Source organism: Eutrigla gurnardus (genome assembly GCF_963514095.1).
Source record: "Eutrigla gurnardus genome assembly, chromosome: 6".
In the NCBI taxonomy this organism is placed as follows: domain Eukaryota; kingdom Metazoa; phylum Chordata; class Actinopteri; order Perciformes; family Triglidae; genus Eutrigla; species Eutrigla gurnardus.
Window position 1 is genome coordinate 14,682,849 of NC_139920.1, and position 18,227 is coordinate 14,701,075.

The window sequence follows — 18,227 nt, forward strand, 5'->3', positions numbered from 1 at the left end:
TGAAAGATGTTTTGCATTATAGCTCAAAATAATGTATCTTCTGTAAGTTTAATTTAAACACGGCCATCAGGGTCTAATTCCTGCCTCTTTCTTGTACATATAACCTTTTTTATATTTGTATTTTTTATTTACATTTAAAACCAATTTACTGTTTTTCCATCCATTTTCTGAAATATTCATGCAACTGAGTTTGTGAATCTGCTAATGCAGTGATGGTTGAATCATCCGCAATCATATCTGCATTTGAATTGGCCAACATTAAGGGAAGAGAAAATGTATGCATAATAAACAACAATGGGCAGCTGTTGCTCAGAGGTAGAGCGAGTCATCATCCAATTGGAAGATTGGAGGATGGAAGATTGGAGGATGACTGCCCAAATATCCCCCAAAGGCTGCTTGAATGAGTTAGATTATATCGAGATGGGCAGGCAGCAACTTTGCCATCAATGTGTGTGTGTGAATGTAAACTGAATGAAAAACGCCTTGAATGGTCGAAAAAGACTAGAAAAGAATAATCATAGAGAAGAAAAGAGAAGAAATTAGAGAAGAAATTAACATTAATTTCTACCATTTAAATAGGATTGCATTTACTTCAGTGCATTCATACTAAAGCCACAATGAATCAGTTTTGAAGTATAATTGTGCGATCAAATCAAATGCTGCAGAAGTATTTATCAAGGGCACTTGCCACTCAATGTCATACCGGTATGTATCAAATGGTTGACGTAGAGCATTGGAAGGTTTCTGTATTATACATACATATAAGGGCTTGTTGAAAACATCCAGTGTGGTCCATTAGGCAAACCCCTTGATGCTATCTGCCTACCTCAAGCATGAGTGAAACGAATACGAGTCATACTGGCTCAAGTGTCTCCTGGGTGTCGAGGAACCAGGGAAACCTGATGAGAAATGGGCCACTGGAACACGACATCCGTGGACGAGAGAAGAGAATGTTGGAATGCTAATATACGAGCAACAGCAATAAAAGGGATATACTCTATGCAGAGGATGTGTGATCAATGGATGATTCGAAACCCAACATCTAAGAAACTAGCTCAGTGTTCCAATGTCCACAAATGGTAACTGCTATCACACCTAGAGATTGTCGAGGTACAACAACGATGCCACAGCAAGGGGGAGCCAAGACGACAGGTCAGAGGGAGTTAACCCAAGGCTGGACAGTCCTCATCATGAAGGACCCTCAGAAGGAAGCAATTCCTTCCAACTATTGGTCAATTAACCTCTCTCGGGAAACTTCTGTTAAAAAATCACTAATTGAAATAGTCTCCGACATTGATCTAAATCTTGTTTTTGAACGAATCTGGATCATGTTCAGAATTGTCCTCCCGCTCTCAGCAGTCTTCCTCCCGCAGCACTTCTTCAGGTTCGATATTTTCATCCTCGCTATGGGCCGATCCAAAATTAGATCAAGTGCTTCATTCACAGTTAGTCACTTGCACGTTGTGGTGCTACCACAGCCTGGCATGTGCAAACAGAGAGGTCTTATTTATAGACCAAAGCTTACAAGAAGCGATCAGTATGGTTGCGTTGTTGTTGGGTACAACATTGTGTATGTGGGCATAGGTTTGTAGAACTGTAGCTGGATGCGAGCTCTCTGTTTTTAATTGCACTTTATTTGGACATCAATTTGTGCAGCAGACACATAGTATGTAAACTATTCCTTTAGAGAAGGAATACAGTTTACAGTTAATTGTTGCTTCTAATAAATAGCCTCCCTGTCGTGTAACACATCGACCATGGCGTCTGTGACACAATGGCTGTTATTGATTTTGTTTGGCTGTTCCAAAAGTACCTCACATCTATTTACCTCCTCCGCAGCCTAGAGATGTACCATTACTGGTGTAAAAAAACTCACATTTTATACCTCCAGTGACTAAACTAGGATGGATTCAAATATGTTTTATTACCAAAAATCAAAAGAAGGAGCAAGGACACCAGTCCCATTGAAACAGAATACAGATTCAGTTTCCTGTGATGTATGACTGCAGGTGTTTTTAATTAACCCTTGTATCATCCTCAGTTTATCCCCTCTGTTATTTCTACCTTTCCATCTTTGCAGTGGACAACGTTTGATGTGCAAAATGTAGTTGAAAGAACAGCCATTTAGGCTAATTGTTCATCCCATCTGACATTGAGGGCTGCTTTGTGAGTTTTGCACACCAAAAGAACAGCTCATCCCACACAGTGTGCCCTGTGAGGTAATTCATTTGTGAGAACAGACAGCTCCACCGGGTGCTGCGTCCTCCAACAGAACTGCTTGTTGGATGATGTCGTAAAGTCCTTTCGCCCACACCTTTCCGACATCAGAATGGGCAATCTGACATTCACACCCACTTCATGTGGTGATCTCTCCAGCTTCCCTTATCCCGTTTGGACTGCCTGAATGTGTGTCTCTTCACCCTGCTGTTCACTGTGGTTGTTCGCAAACTGCTGTAAACATGTTTGCCTTTTGGCATGGTTGACTTTTGGAGTATTCCCTGGCCTTTATCCCTCAGTCTGTGTCTCAGGTGAAAGTTCACCGCCACTTGTAGCTACAGCATCCTGTAATTGAATGTCTGATTTTTAGGAAGCTCTGAATTTCTTCCTGCTCTGATTTAGCAGCAACGATTATGTTAACTTGTGGAGTGGCAGGCAAGCAGAGGTAAACCTACGCTATTTTTTGAAGCAGAGCAGATCTTGTGTTTTCCATCGACAGCTACTGGTGCTGGCTGATGCACTCAATCCCTTTAAACCTTGCTGAGGCATAACACAGTATTTCTGTGGATCCAGCAGACTCACTCAGGGAGGTTCAGTAGTGGGGGGTGACTGACAAAGACGAAGACAGTCTGACATTTGGTTACATTAGCAGCTGCCCTTTTTTTGTTTATTTTTGTCTTTTTTTAAGAACATTTCGTTTTACCAGCTCAATTTTGTGGCCCCCTACAGACATAAAGTGGACATCGACAATGGATGAATCTAAATTGACTGCCATCAAATTGCCCCAAAGAGGGAAGCTGAAACACGAGTGGGAAATAAAAATGTTACTGGTGTGCTCTCACAGCAGTATATCTCATTCAAAGGGGCATTTTTAAAAAGCTCAGGTTTTCTTAAAAATGGTTCCACACTCATGATAAATACTAAATTGATGTAATGCCAGACATGGTTGATTTGCTTGAAGAAAATCTTATAAGTATTAATGCAGTAGAACCATGATAATTAATCCTGTGGGATGTTTAATAAGGTAAATACACAAGGAACATTTGTATTTTATTATTAAAACTGATGAATTCAAGAGGAACAAGTCACTGTCACCTCCACGGTGCCATGATGTTGACATTCTGTTATTTTCAACTTGTTTTTCCATCATGTTCCTCTTCAGACCCACCATGTTTTTCTCCATGTTGCTCCCTGTGGCTTGAAAACTCCATCTGTGTTTATTATACCTCTTGCCCCACCTGGGAGAAAAAGAGGAGTGTCCTCATGAACAGATGTACTGCAATCTGTTAATAGCGGCGACGCTTCTGTAAGAAAGCATCCATTTCCTCCCCGAAAAGCAAGTAGGAAAAAGTGTTCTCATCCCAAAAAATAGTCACGTTGAAGCTTTAGATGGTAATCTTGGACCTCAAGACAGTTGAAGGAATGTCCTGCGCTGGAGGGTAATTTGGTTTCTATTAACTTTGTTTAGGGGATAAGATAGGAGAGGACAGGAGAAAATGGGAGATGACCTGGGATATTGCCACTGATACATGGAGCAGTTAGTGATGCATGCAGGAATAAATACAGTCACCTTAATAACTCTTCATTTAGCACACATGAATGCACAGATGCCCAATTTCACATTCACACACTTGCATACTAACAATATTTGCCAAAAAACGTATTGCACAGACACACACGAGGCACAGGACGAAATGATAATTTAATGTCACAGTTATTCTGGCCAAGTAATTGGGATTCATGATATTATCCTGAATATCATCAATACATGCTGAACACTGTTAAAATGACACTAAAACATATCGTATCACTAAACCTTTTGTAAGGAAAATACATATTTTTAAACCTAAAGTGAGATGATTTATTTTGTGGCAACTTGTTTGTCCCCAACACAGGGACCTCACAACATGAATTATACATGCACACAGACAGACTACCTCCAATCCCTGTTTAGAAATGAGGTGGAATGTGTAAATCTTGGATTTTTTGCAGCCTGAATTCTATGATTTCACTCTTAAAAAATATTTGCAAAATTAACCTTTTTGTACAATAAATGATAAAACCACACATCTACTAATCTACTGAATCATAAATCCCAACCACATGCAAATCCCTGACCTTAACATAAATTAAGTAACTTAAAAGTCGTAACACTTAAACTGCTTTGTAAAGCAGAGAGGAGTGACCACAATGAGCATTCATACACAAACACACACACACACACACACACACACACACACACACACACACACACACACACACAGTAAAGAGTGAGAGTAGAGGCTGATCAAGCACCTGATCCTCGATCCATACAGACCATTGTCTCATTTCCATTTAAATTAAAGACACCCCAAGTTGGCAGGACGATACAAACTATCACCAGTGATGAGATGAGCAGAAACTTTTTTTGCTCAATGGTAGATGTAAAAGGAGCTCTTCTGATCAATGATAGTTTGTTTTTTCTTCCATCGAATGGTCAAACAGGAGTTTGCAAAGAATCTATAATTGCCTTTGTTCAGTGGTGGGAAGAATTCTTTCAAGATTATCAAAATAATTATATGTTAGTCATTTGATTAAACAGTGACTTGGTGATTCCTTTTACCTTATAGTAGAGCTAGAAGATGACACAGCCAAAAACTTTGGATTGAAGCAGAGCTTCAGCAGCTCGCAAGCTTTTACCTTTTTTTTTGCGACACCTGCTAGATGCGCTGACAATGTTCATGCATCATAAATAACCACTGTTGTTTCTTTGCACATGCTGTGAAGTCACCAAATGGCATCTTGTATGAGTTCATAACATCACCCACATGCTCGGGGAATTTCACCAAGCTACGCATTGGCTGGTTTACTACAGCGATATCAACCGAAAACAAACAATTTCGTTTTTTTTGTTTTTTTTTTGTTTTTTTTTGTTGGTGATTTAATTGCAATAAATGGATAAAAAGGATGCCAGTACATAATGATGAAAAGTTGTCCAAAGCAATCAACTTTCAAAATTGCTTGTTTTCTGAATGGTATTCAGGTTGATCAGAGGTAAGTTATGCTAACGCTGTAGCTGCTCCATCAACACTTAAAATAACGTTGTATGGGCATATAGCACCTTGTTGCTTGTTCTATAGGTTTACATAGTTTAGTTTGGTCTCAGATGTAAGTTACTATCGTAGAGCTCTGGATGAACACGGATCGAGTGTATGCATATCTTTGGATCGACTTTGTTTTTAATAGTGTCACGTGGAAATACCGTTCACTGTTGGTGTAGCACACCTAACATTTTGTGCTGTAAAGTACTTTGGATCAACTGTGTGTTATTTCACTTCTATTGATTTTCACTTCTAAACTGGGGAATAATGCCTGGCAAATTATTTTTAAAATCTTTGAATATATTTTATCTCTTGACGGAATTCTCTTGGGCTTCAACATTCTTCTTGTTCTTGGTTTCTCCAGCTAAACCTTGAAAAACGGCAGCTCTTACATAATGAATCATAACCTTACCTTTCATGTAAACAGGCATAAAGACATGTATCCTTTGAATTTCCGTTGTTTCCGTGTTGTTGGTTCTCCTTTCTACATTAAACTGAATGGATATCTCCAATGAAACTCACTTTCAATGTTAGCAGTGGTGTTCGAATTGATTATAATTAGTAAATGCTACAGACCAATCTGACAACAGAGCATGTGAACAGCAGCTGCTGCACTTCAAGTGAATCTGGTGAATGCACAAACTTTTACACACATCCAGAAACACAAACACGCACGCTTCCTCTTCTTATTCAAACACAAAAATGTATTTTTTCATCCAATTAGTTTTCAGATACAGCCTCACCATGGGTCCAATCATTCAGCTAGTCAGCATCTGTGACATTTACACAAAAACCTACGTATGATCCCCCAACACCTTCCACCGCTCCGCTATCGGCTCACAAAGGAAACCACAAACACAGCAAACGCAGATAGATGTACATTTGTGTCCGTCTGCAGGATGGTAACGTGTTGGTGCTGATTAAATACTGGTTTGCTCTTTGCGGGGAGCGCAAATAGCAGATTGTCACACACATTCTTCTAAGACAGACAGCAGTGAGCTTTACTACTGAGGATCTGGCTTGTACTAAGCCTGTGATGAATGTGATGAAGTTTCCTGAACAATAATAAAGAGCTGCCTCGAGCAAGGTGTCTACACTGCACAACATGGTCGTGTCGCTTAAAGAGTTTGATTAAATTAACTTCTTGATGCCAGAATTAAATTTCAGTGTTTTTTTTCTTTCTTTTTGTTTTCTCATTTGTTCCCACCTGAAGTCAGATACCGTTTCACTTTGCATACTCAGATAACGTTTTTGAATATATTTAGCCATCTATGTTTGATGATATTTAAACTATATATCTTAAGTTTTGACTTGCAAATCTTAACAAATAAAGAGGAAGAATGAATGTGAGAAGGTGCAAAAAAAAAAATAGGGCAAGATTTGCACGTATTCGTTTCCTCTTCTGTCAGCAAAAGCGTAGGTTTAGTTTCAACACTGGAGGGGACAGACATTAGGGGTTCTGGGGGGGGGGGTCATAAATGTTGAGTGTCCAATACTTAATTTTACATTAATTTATTTCAATGAATTAATAACCCCTGGACTTAAATAGCAAGATTTTTGCTCATGTTCAAAACTTTCTGCACGTTCAAAATCTGTGTTTGCTGAGATTTTGAGAATTAGTCGTAATACTTTTATTTGAGGGGCTGCACGGTGGTGTAGAGGTTAGGACTGTCGCCTCACAGGAAGAGTGGACCCTTCTGTGTTCTCCTCGCATAAGCTTGTGTTCTCAGGTACTTCGGCTTCCTTCCACAGTCCAAAGATGCAGGATGGGGATCGGTTAATTAATTGATGACTCTAAATTGCCCGTAGGTGTGAATAGTTGTCTGTCTATATGCGTCGGCCCTGTCCAGGATTAGCACTCATTGATAATAGATGGATTTGATTTTGAATTGTAAAGTTGTACTATTAAGAGAGAATAAAGTTTGAGAATAAATGTACAATATTAATAAATCCACCTGCCCTATGTCTGCTGTGCATTATGTTATTTAGATTGTCTGATGGACACAGAACCCTGTTTGGGATTCTCTCTGCATGAGACCAAGTTTAGAGGCGTATGAAGGCATATGTCTACATCGACTTGGAAAATCAGTACAATTATGTTTCCCTGGAAACATAATAAAAAGTCCAGTTTAGCTGTATGTGTGTCAGGTCTCGCAAAAACTCCAAGATGATCCAGTTTTTCAATCTGTCCAAAATGTGTGAGGTCACAGTGACAGCATCCATGTCAACACATTCGCTCAAATATTGTCAGGGACAATTCTGTCCTCCTCAAACAATGTATCAAACTGGAGATGTGCGAACCTGCGATGTTATGCATCTGTACGTCTTCTTGTTCTGATTCAGTGTGATCATTTATGACCCAGACTGCAGCTCAGTCACCTTGCCCGCTGTGATGTATGAGAGTGGGGCTCATTGAGCACAAACAAGGAGGCGACTTTATGGAGAATGTTATCAAGGCTCGTGCGAATGTGATTGATGATGAGATGATCCGATGAGATGGGGAAGTGGGGATAAATGAGAGTTCCTTCCAGTCATTTTAACAAAAGATGACAACTTGCATCTCGAGCACCTTCATCCGACAGACAAGAGAAGGAAAATGCCATTATGATTACCATATTTTTTATCACTATTCTTTGTTGGGACTCAACACAAGGCAAATCATCATCAAACACTTCTTAACCTCCAACTGTCTGTCTGTGTATTAGACTTGCACATTATTGCATCAGCAGCACTTTTAGAGGTGTACTATTAGTTTGTGCAGGTGTCCACAAATTCACAAACTTTATGTGCCCTTTGTAAGGAATGGTCCCATCCATCTCAGGGATAAAATCTGGGTGTTTGTCTCCAGAGGCCGTCTGATGCTTTGCTGTTCAGCCTTCCTCTTGTCAGTCACCACATTTCAATCCTGGCCGTCCTTCTCCGGGCTGCTGAACTGTAGTGTGAACAAAGCTCATGTCAGCATGATTCAGCCCTTGAAGTGTGACAAATGCCTTCCAAAAACCATCATGCTTTCAGGACAAAATAGGATCAGTGGCTCTCAAAAAGTGCTCGCTCATTACTTCTGGGCTGAAAATGACTTAATTTGACAATAATTTCATTCACTACATTCTATCAGAATGAGATACTGTAATAAGCCCCCTTTTCCAGTAATCTGGGCCATTTGTCTAAAGCAAAGCTATTTTGGGAGCGCATTGATGTAAGCAGCACTCATGGTGTCCATTGTGAGACATCTTCATTAGCGTCACAGCTGCAGCCTGACATTTATCTGGAGCTGATAATTACATGTATGAATTTTCTACAAGTAGATTAATATTCATTGACAAATTCAGACACGTGTCTGCGCTTTCAAGTCCACGGGGGCCACGTTTCTACTTCTCTCCGCCATCATTTGTAGCTGCATGTTTTCTTGTGTTCATTCTTTTTCTGTACACAGAGTATATATTTATTCAGCAACTTTGCCAACACAATTGGACAGAAGTAATTTTTGTTTAAATTATATGCACTAAATGCATTCCAAAGGTTAATTATGAGGTTATATTGGGAATATTCTTTTCTTCTTTCTTTTTTTTAATCTATTTTGGTGTAACTACTGAAAGGGACAACTTCCAAAGGTACTCGCATAACTCTGTTAAAATGAATGTCTGTCAGCAGATACAAATGCTACATTATTGGCAAAGACAAAGAAACAATGGTTCACTAGAGAGCAGTTTTTAACTGTTGCTGAAGCAATAGACAGGCTCTCCTTTATGTCACAGAGGAAATGTACAGCTACATTGTTGTAGTATTTGGCTAAATTGTATAAAATAAGCTGAGAAGCAAAAATATTATCCATGTTTTTGTGACCACACTAGTTAAGAGTCTGCAATCTGCAGTTATTCTGAAATCAAGGTGTTAATGTTCCCACGTTTACTGACAGAGTGAGGAAGAGTGAACATGAAGTGAAAACATGTGTGAGTGTGTTGAGGCATGAATAATCTTCACAAATATTACAACTATTATTGTTGTAAGCAAAATAAGCACCCAACTTGAAGTTGACAGCATGTCTAACACTTTGTTTACTGTGAGTGTGAAGTGAAACGTTTGCTGCTCAATTTTTACAAGCAGGCACTGTCGTTCATACCCATTCAGTTTAGATTATAAACAGAAAACCCCGAATCATGTTTCAGCTTTTGACAGAGACAGATTGAAAGCATTTTAAATGAAAGCTGCGTCAAACGATAATCTGGAAGTAGGTTGAGTTATCAGCTGTATAGGAGGATGGATGAGTATTTTACCGCAACATTAACGTGCATTGCATTTGTGATACAATTTGAAAGCTGGGAACCTGAAGATTAATTTGAGATGCAGATAGACACTGTGTGCCAAGTCACAAACCTAGTGTCTCATTGTAAATAAGTATGTGTTAAATTATCAATTAAACGTAGAACATTTTTGGGTTAGCAAAGTTTTCATAGTAAATTAAACCATTGATAAGAAGTCCCCCTAAAATGTTATATGAAAACACCATGACCTTGAGAAGAGAGAAAATTTCATGCTGGCATTTGGCATCTAAAACTTTTTACTTACTAGCGAATAATAAGAATCTGCAATTGGATGGTGAGTACTTCCTCTCAATATACAGTAGCTAAGAAAGCCATACATCCTCTGAATACTGTAGGTCGTGTGGATGTTATGATTTATGAGGCTGTGATTATCCTAGAGGTTACAGGTCATTTTATACAGCAAGATCAAGTTTGAAAAAATAGTCTCTCTACAATCAAATGGCTGCCATAGGGATTAACAATTCAAAGATTGTAATTTACAAACATTCAAATACACCATTTTGAGAAAACTGCATACAAACAACAGTTTTAGCCAGAATGTATATGGGATTAACAAAAACTGGGCATGTCTGTAAAGATGAGACTTGTGAGTACATATTGAACCCCATTTTTATTCAGATATCTTAAGATGAACGGTCAAGGGACCCCTGTGAATACGACCATTCAAGTTTTCCCGACAAGCTACCAATGCATGAATTCAGGCAATCCTGTGGGTCTCACCAGGGCCAGGGCCTGACCAGCATGAGGATATTACATTCATATTAAATATTAAAGAATAATGGAGGGACAGTAGACAGTAAGCGAGCTTCATGCTCCTGAAAAAAATCACCATTTTACCGTATAACAACAGCAGAGAAGGAGCAATATGTTGTAAGGAGGCGCTAAAGGATGGAAAACCTGAGCGGTAATCAAAAACCGGGAGATAAATGAGTGAACAATGAGACTGTGAAAGAAGGAGAGATTGGCTGGAGAAGAGTGGTCAGGGAGAAGAAAAGAAAGAAAGGAGGAACAGATGTGGTGGTAAAAGAGGAAAGTGTCCCACGGTCAGTTAGTGGTCCCCATACAGTATCATAGATATAACTGTTTACATGACTTAAGAGGATGTTACATTGACTTACATTTCCTGTAACCTTACCCTAACCTTCAAACCAAGTCCTGCATTGTGTGTCCCCACAAGGAAGCATAGTCCCCACAATGTGACTGTGTGAACAGATTCATGTCCCCACAATGTCGCTAATACAAAGCAACTACACACACACACACAACAGGATTTGTGTTCAATTGTGGTGTCAAGAAACCATGTGTGTGTGTTCACTTTGCTGCCAGAACATGCATTCTAATCATTCCCTTTAAATGAAAGCAATCTATTAGCTGTTGTGCGAGAGTTAGCTGAGCACAGAAGCTCTAAGTATGGCCAGATGGACTAACTGGCTGCCTGGCTGGCAGGAAGTAACAGGCTGTACGCTTCTCTTTGATTGGCTCTAATTATGATCTACTGCCGTGCCTCCCAGAGAATTGCTGACATGGTGATGTGTGTTGGACGTGTGTGCACACACCCGTCTGTGGTGAATCCAGACTTTTTCGGAGGGAAAGTAGGACAGGATAAAATGTTAAGCAGGTAAACAAAATAAAAAAGTGTTTGTGTTGGTGTGAAGACTAGCCATATGGTTCCACAACGATCCAGAGTCGCCTTTCTGTATTTGTGCCGGTTCCACGTTACAGTGTAGCAGTTCCTCATTGTAAATACCGTTTACTGGCGCACAATTGTCTGCAGCTGAACAACTCCAGGGACACAAATTAAGACAGAATGATGTAATATTCCTCCCAGGCTGGCTCTGTCTTTCTGTGCTCAAGTTGATCTATTCTGGAAAAAATATTCTATTAACGTGAGATTTGAAGGTCATGCTATACCTGGAAACAGCTGTTGTCCGAAGCCTCATCTCACAAAGTGGCGTATGATAACGCTACAATTTCTTAAGTGATTTTGCTTGATATCCCAATAGCATTCTGGCTTTCAGTGTGTCATTTCATAGTGTTTATTCCAAACTGACTGCAATGTAAACCCATTCTTGTGAATATGAGGCCGTGGCATGATAGGATAAAAATTTCTTAGAGGGGGGGGAAACACTGGACTTTCACCCAGGAGACCAGTGTTTGTGTTCTGTATGAATCCAAAAGTCTTGTTGACTGAATTAAAGATTAGTGACATTTTTGACTAATTTTCACATTTATGTTACGCTGATAATCTACATATTTTATGTAGTTTACATACAACTTTTAAGCAAAAACATGATGCTTCTCCTAACGCCATCAAAATAGTTGTATTACCTAAACATCATGGTAACATGGCTTTAAATGACCTTAGAACTTAGATAATATTCATAAGGCCTCCCATGAGCTCATGTTGCAGCTGAGAAAAGACTTTCACAACAAGATCCATTCTGTATCTGTCCCGGAGCTTTTGAGCATACAGTATCACATGGTGTTCATAGGTAGAGAAAGAGAGTCTGTTTTGCTTTGTTTTGCTCTTAAATCTCACTTACATACTGGTGGGTGAACTCTCACTTCCTGTTTTATTTTTGTTTTTCATACACTTTGTTCATGGATTCCTGCTTCACTTCCCGACATTGTTCGCTTTCCTGCCACTGCACTCATCACACCTGCACCTCATCTCCAATCAGTCACCCAGCATATACACACCTGATCACATGCCGCTTCCCCGCCACATTATCTCTGGGCTGCATGTCCAGCTTTCCAGCATGCTTTCCTCCTGTCGCCCTCCCGAGTATGAAGATTGCTTTTGTTTCCAAATCTTCCTCTGCCCTGGATGTATGGCTGCCCTGTTCTGGGATTTCCCCCTTTTTGCTTTTTTTCCTAAAATGTCCTTTTATTAAAGCACTTAAGAGAGTTCTCAACCCCCTTTGTTGAAAATCAGAGTCTGTTCTTGATCCCGGATGCCATTAATTAATCGCACCTTGAGGTCCATTAAGATTCTCTAAGGAGCTGACACACATCGTATCACACAATTTTTAATTTAAAACATTTTAATCCAGCATGGGAAGACGTCCTCAAGTGCTGATGAAAATTTAAACTGAAACATCTCAAGGCAAACAGCTCATGTGATTCTATCAGACACCGCTTGATGGTTTGCTGTTTGTGTGAAATAAACAGATAACAAGATGGGGAATGATTTTGATCACTAACGGGTGTAATTGTGATTCTCATCTCCTCTTTTAGCCTCCGCTCTGTTCATCCTCCATTTCTTTCGTCAACTTGCTCCTCCTTCCTCTGCCTCATCCTCCCCTTCTTCCTCCTCCCTTGTCCCACTCTTCTTCCTCCCTTCCTTCTCTTTCCTCCTCCTTTCAGAGGGAGCTGCTCTACATGCCAGGCCTCTCCCCTCGCCTCCTCCTTCCATCCAACCTCTAATCAGATCAATTCACTATTTCATTCACAGGGATATAATAAGGTGATTATGCATGAGCTCCACGCTGCTCCTACCCATTTGGACTCAAACACACACACACACACACACACACACACACACACACACACACACACACACACACAGAAACGGCCCCCTTTAGCACTGATGGAAGTTGACGTCGCATTTCCCTTCAAAATTCCGTGGATGTCCTCCGTCACAGAAAGCTGGCAACCTGGCTCTCCCCCGATTAATTTGTCTCTTCACTTCTAATCAGTGTCAGGATAGAGGACGCAGAAGTGGAGGAATGAAGGAGAGGAGGAGAGAGGAAAGCTGGGAGAGAATTCGCCTCCAAACGTTTAATTAAAGTCCACCAGGAGACCTCTCGAGATCAAATCCCAAAAGCTCCACACAGATTAATTTAAACAGGGATGGCCTCCATCGTTGCAGCTCAGCAGCCGTCTATGATTCTTTACCAAAATGCCATACCTTTTATTTTTAAAGACTACACCGAATTTTGGGAAGTCTGTCGTTCAACTTGCTTTGGTGCACAGAAAACAAAGTGATTTCTTCAATCTCAGTTTACTGTATTCAGTGCAGCGTCCTAGCCCGGTGATCCGCTAGGACACTGCACTGCAAGTATGCAATTTTCACTTCATTTAAACAAGGAGAAAGCAGATGATGGGAGGGGAGAGAATAGGGAAAGTCACGGAGAAGTGCTGATACATAAAATGTCTCTGCTGGGCAATAGAACACCTGCCTTATGGGGAAATAACACACTGATTGGCTGCAGAGTGAAACGCTCCCATGAAAGCAAACCATGCAGCTTTATGAAGCCTACTAATTCTCATTGTGTGCAGGCGTGTTGAAGCTCATATAAAACAGTATTTGCATGAAAATGTATGCAGTGCTTTTGAATGACGCAAAAATATACTAAGGATCAGTACAAGCAGTATCTGCTTGTTTAATAAGGGGTGAAGATATGAAAAGAGCTTACTGAACAAAGGCTGCTTCCTAAACAACAGCAAAGTCATCAGGATGTGTGAGGTGGAATACACATTTTAGCCAATAGGGGCTGCCACTGGACCTTAAGAATTTGTTATGTGGATAAACCATAGAAACCGTTTTTTTTTTTTTTTTTTTTTTTCAAGGAAAAATCTATCTTTTTTATGGACATGTTGTTTGCCACTCACTAGCTGTGGTCATCTTGCACCACTATTGCCTTGTTGTTAGATTTCCATTATTGATTTAAAGGATCTCTTATCACGTCCACCTTCAGGAGAGGAGTACACCGTGTGCATAAAATGAGGAGGCAACCGAAACTCATACCAAACACCGCCACTCTGCTTCTTTTCAAAATAAAGTGCCCTTTAAAGCAATTTATAAATTAAATGTGAGAGAGTGGGGTCACATCTCTTTTCACGTTTGCTTTTTCAGTTGTCCTGCGACTCTTTTCAGATGAAGACGTTTCATTACAAATAACTGTGCTGCATGTTTCCACCAATGGGATGGTGAAATCCTTTGGACATAATAGTCCATCTCAAAAGGAGAGGAGAGGAATAGTTGTGTAGCACAGCAAAAAGCACAAATAACTTGCTGCTTACACATCTTATGGGCTTGTTGCTAACAAGATGGCATTTTTCCATTTGAATGTAGCCTATGATACATTTTCTAGAAAGCACAAACTGATTTTCAGCCAGGGAATCAAAAGAAGACCATCTGTAGAAGCTTTAATAAATAAAACTGCTGTCCCTTGTGATTTAAGTCAATGCACAAATTACTTTTTTAAGTCTGTTTATTAAGGACTCTCATTTCCCACCATGCACTATGTCCTATTCCCAGACCAGGGCTGCTTGCTTCTGCTTTGACGCATCGTGGATCTATGGAAACTATTTCCACAAAGGACTTAATTATTACTTCACCTGGTGGTTTATGCTGAATTGCAAAAGCACTTTGTAATTTGTTCTGAGTATATTACATGGTGTCTATGAGGACTATTTGGAGTGACTTATCTTCGCACAGATGCACTTTGCACTGTATGTCCTCACTCCACACCAAATGTGTCTATGGCTTAATGGGAGGTTGAAGAGAATGACACAACAGCATTTTAGATAAATGCCCAACATTGCTGAGACATGTCCAGAATTTTGCAAAAAAAATGTCCAAACAGCATTTTTTTTGTAACGACTACATCGACTACATTTCTATTTATTGAGTGTTTGCAAAAGCTATCTAAAAGTGGTTTCATCATTGAAGCTCAGCTGCAAAGGAGCAAATATAATGCACTCTAATCAAACCAAACTGCAACATCAGCAACATATTCCTACTGTACTTGGACACCTCGCTTTCACCCAAACATGGAAATGTGAGAAGCCGTTGCTGATGATGGAGCCGTAATGGCTTCATTTCAGAAAGGAGATCGGGAAACGATGACATTCACATAAGATATTTATTGTCATCCATGCACAATGAAATTCTTACTTTGTTCACTCCACTCAGTGAACATGGGATTAGGGGATAAAAACATATATTTATAAATAAATAGGAATAAGAATATAAAAATAGACATATAGTCGTTGTCGATGGCAGGCATGAGGATTACTCTGCTTCAAGAGTAACGTCCCCTCTTGTCGCTTCTGCAAATCTTCACTATTGTTCACTTACACGGTTACCATGACAGTGGTATTACAAACACCCAGCAAAGACCGCCAGTGTGTGTCAGTCAACATTGACACGCCGTGACTGACATATGCAAAACTGACTAGAGGAGGATGTAGAGCGTTGTGGCATTGCATCGGAGTCAGAATGCGTTGGCATGTGGCTGGTGAGGGACAGAGTGATGCACAGGAATACACCAACTCTTCAACATTCACGTCATGGATGGAGGAAGAGGGAATGAACATCCAGTTAATTTTAGAGAATCACCCATACTGATATCGGACATCAAATAGGCTGATCTGGTATTGGATAGCATTATTTCCATAAATAACAATTCAATACATTTATTAGTTCTATGTTGTTTTACATCCAGATCCCAGTCACTTCCACACAGTGAGGCCTTCAGCTTATTAAAAGCTGAGCCAAGGTATAGTATCGGTATCGGGACTAGAAAAGTCAGATTGCTTCATCTCTTCTCAAGAACAGATTGGTAGGAAATGACCCAAACTATTATTCCAAGTCATTTTTTCCAGACTATTGTTTATTCCCACGTCTACAAATCTTCTCGGGCTGATTGAGTGCCATATCGGAGCTAATCCACTGATTCAATTTAGGCCCAGACATTCATGACTGTGTTCTTTTTTCGTCCCAAGCTCCAGCAGCCAGGAATAACTCTGCGAGGAGCTTGACAGAGTGAATCCAACTTCTTTTCAATCTGCTGTCAGGAAGTGTCCCGTCGGTCTGAGACGGAGAGTGACAGAGAGATGCAAATTCAATGGACCACATTACTGTCTAGCTCAAGCGATTATGATGACAGAAATGGAAATGATGGTATTTTTCCTTTTTGAATATGTCTCAGATTGAGCATCTGACCATGCAGAGAATGGAGGAATTACACATCGTAAATACTGATTTCAATCAGAACAATGAGAAAGTCACTCTCAGGGGAACAGTCAGTTCCTACTTTGAGGACTTGGAGGATAAGCCACTGAAAGAGAACGATGACATCTTAAATGAATAGTGCTCATCACAGAAATCCTTCTGTCTATCCACAGCTAGTGTTCTCCAGCGCTCTAAAATAATAATAATAATAATGACATATTTAGGAAAAAGTAGTGAAAAAAATGCTCTAAATCTTAATGCCTAATCTCTATAGTAATTTCATTCATGCTATAATCACTGACTGATCATTAAAAGGAACTCTTAAGGTCTTAAGTCTGTTAAATCACAAGCATGTCAGTGTAACCCAAAAACCCACTTGCCTGTGTAAAAATACAGAGGGGAACACTTACTTTTGTATCTCTGTCATAGTGCGGTTATAAGAAAATGAGCCTGTCATTAAGAAGAGAGCTGCACGAGCTCGTTCAGGTTGAGGTGCTCCTGTTTGTTCAAAAAGAGGATGATTCAAACTGTCAATAACGCAGAATAGCAGCAGAGTGCTGTGCAGGGAAGGAAGTATTGGAAATAATAATATAACACAGAGATCTTCAACAGGGGGTCCGGGACCCCTAGGGGGTCCACAGAGTTAATGCAGGGGGTCCCCCAAATATGTGATTCCAAATTTCTTTCTTCTAAAAATTTAAATATGTCCAAAAATACAACACAAATTCAACCTATATTAAGCAAATATAAATCTTTATTTTTGTTTAATATTATGTTGAGAAATAGTGATGTTTAATAAGGAACACAATATTATATGATATGTAATAGGGGGTCCCTCCACTGGGTCACTATAAGCTTTGGGGGTCCTTGGCCTAAAAACGCTGAAGACCTCTGACACATTTGGTTGCAGGACAGCATCTTGTGAAGTTATTTGATTGTTAATTGACTAGGAAACTCCAAAGCTTGTGTCCTGTCTCACATGCATTTTGACAGGCTCTACATGTTTATTTGAAAAACAGTTTGCTGACAAGAAAAAACATAGACAACAAGCAGAACAATGCAAAATGGGAAATGATTGTTATGATGCCAGTTATAAACCATTTCTGATTAGAGGTATGTTAATCATTCATGATCTGTTACTGTAGTTTAAAGGAAATCCTGCAGATGAACTTCTCTGTTTTCTTTTTATATCTGTCCTCTCGCAATACAGAGAAGATAACAAATGACCTTTTAGACAGGGAGTCCCATTTTCACATGGGCATGTTTTTTTCCCCGTGTTATTTGATATGTCTGACACTAAATGACAGCACATATTGGTTGCGCTAGCCCCAACAATCAATGATAATGTAATGCAATATGTACACTATCATGGCTAATAACTTTTAATACCACCTTTAGTCAATTCCAGTTACTCTCATGGTCACCGGGCCGAAGCACAACATTAGCATTCAGCATGTGCACGCTCCAGCCCTCTGCACACGACGTGAGTACAAAAGATGACTTCAAACTGTCTTCACGCAACGTAAAAGTGAATGATTTTGATTTCCATTGTTTTTCTTACTACTGTGTATCATGATATTGCTGAAGATTGGAGAAGTAACTCTGACCTTCTCACTGTACTTCACTGACATCGCTCTCCTTTACAAA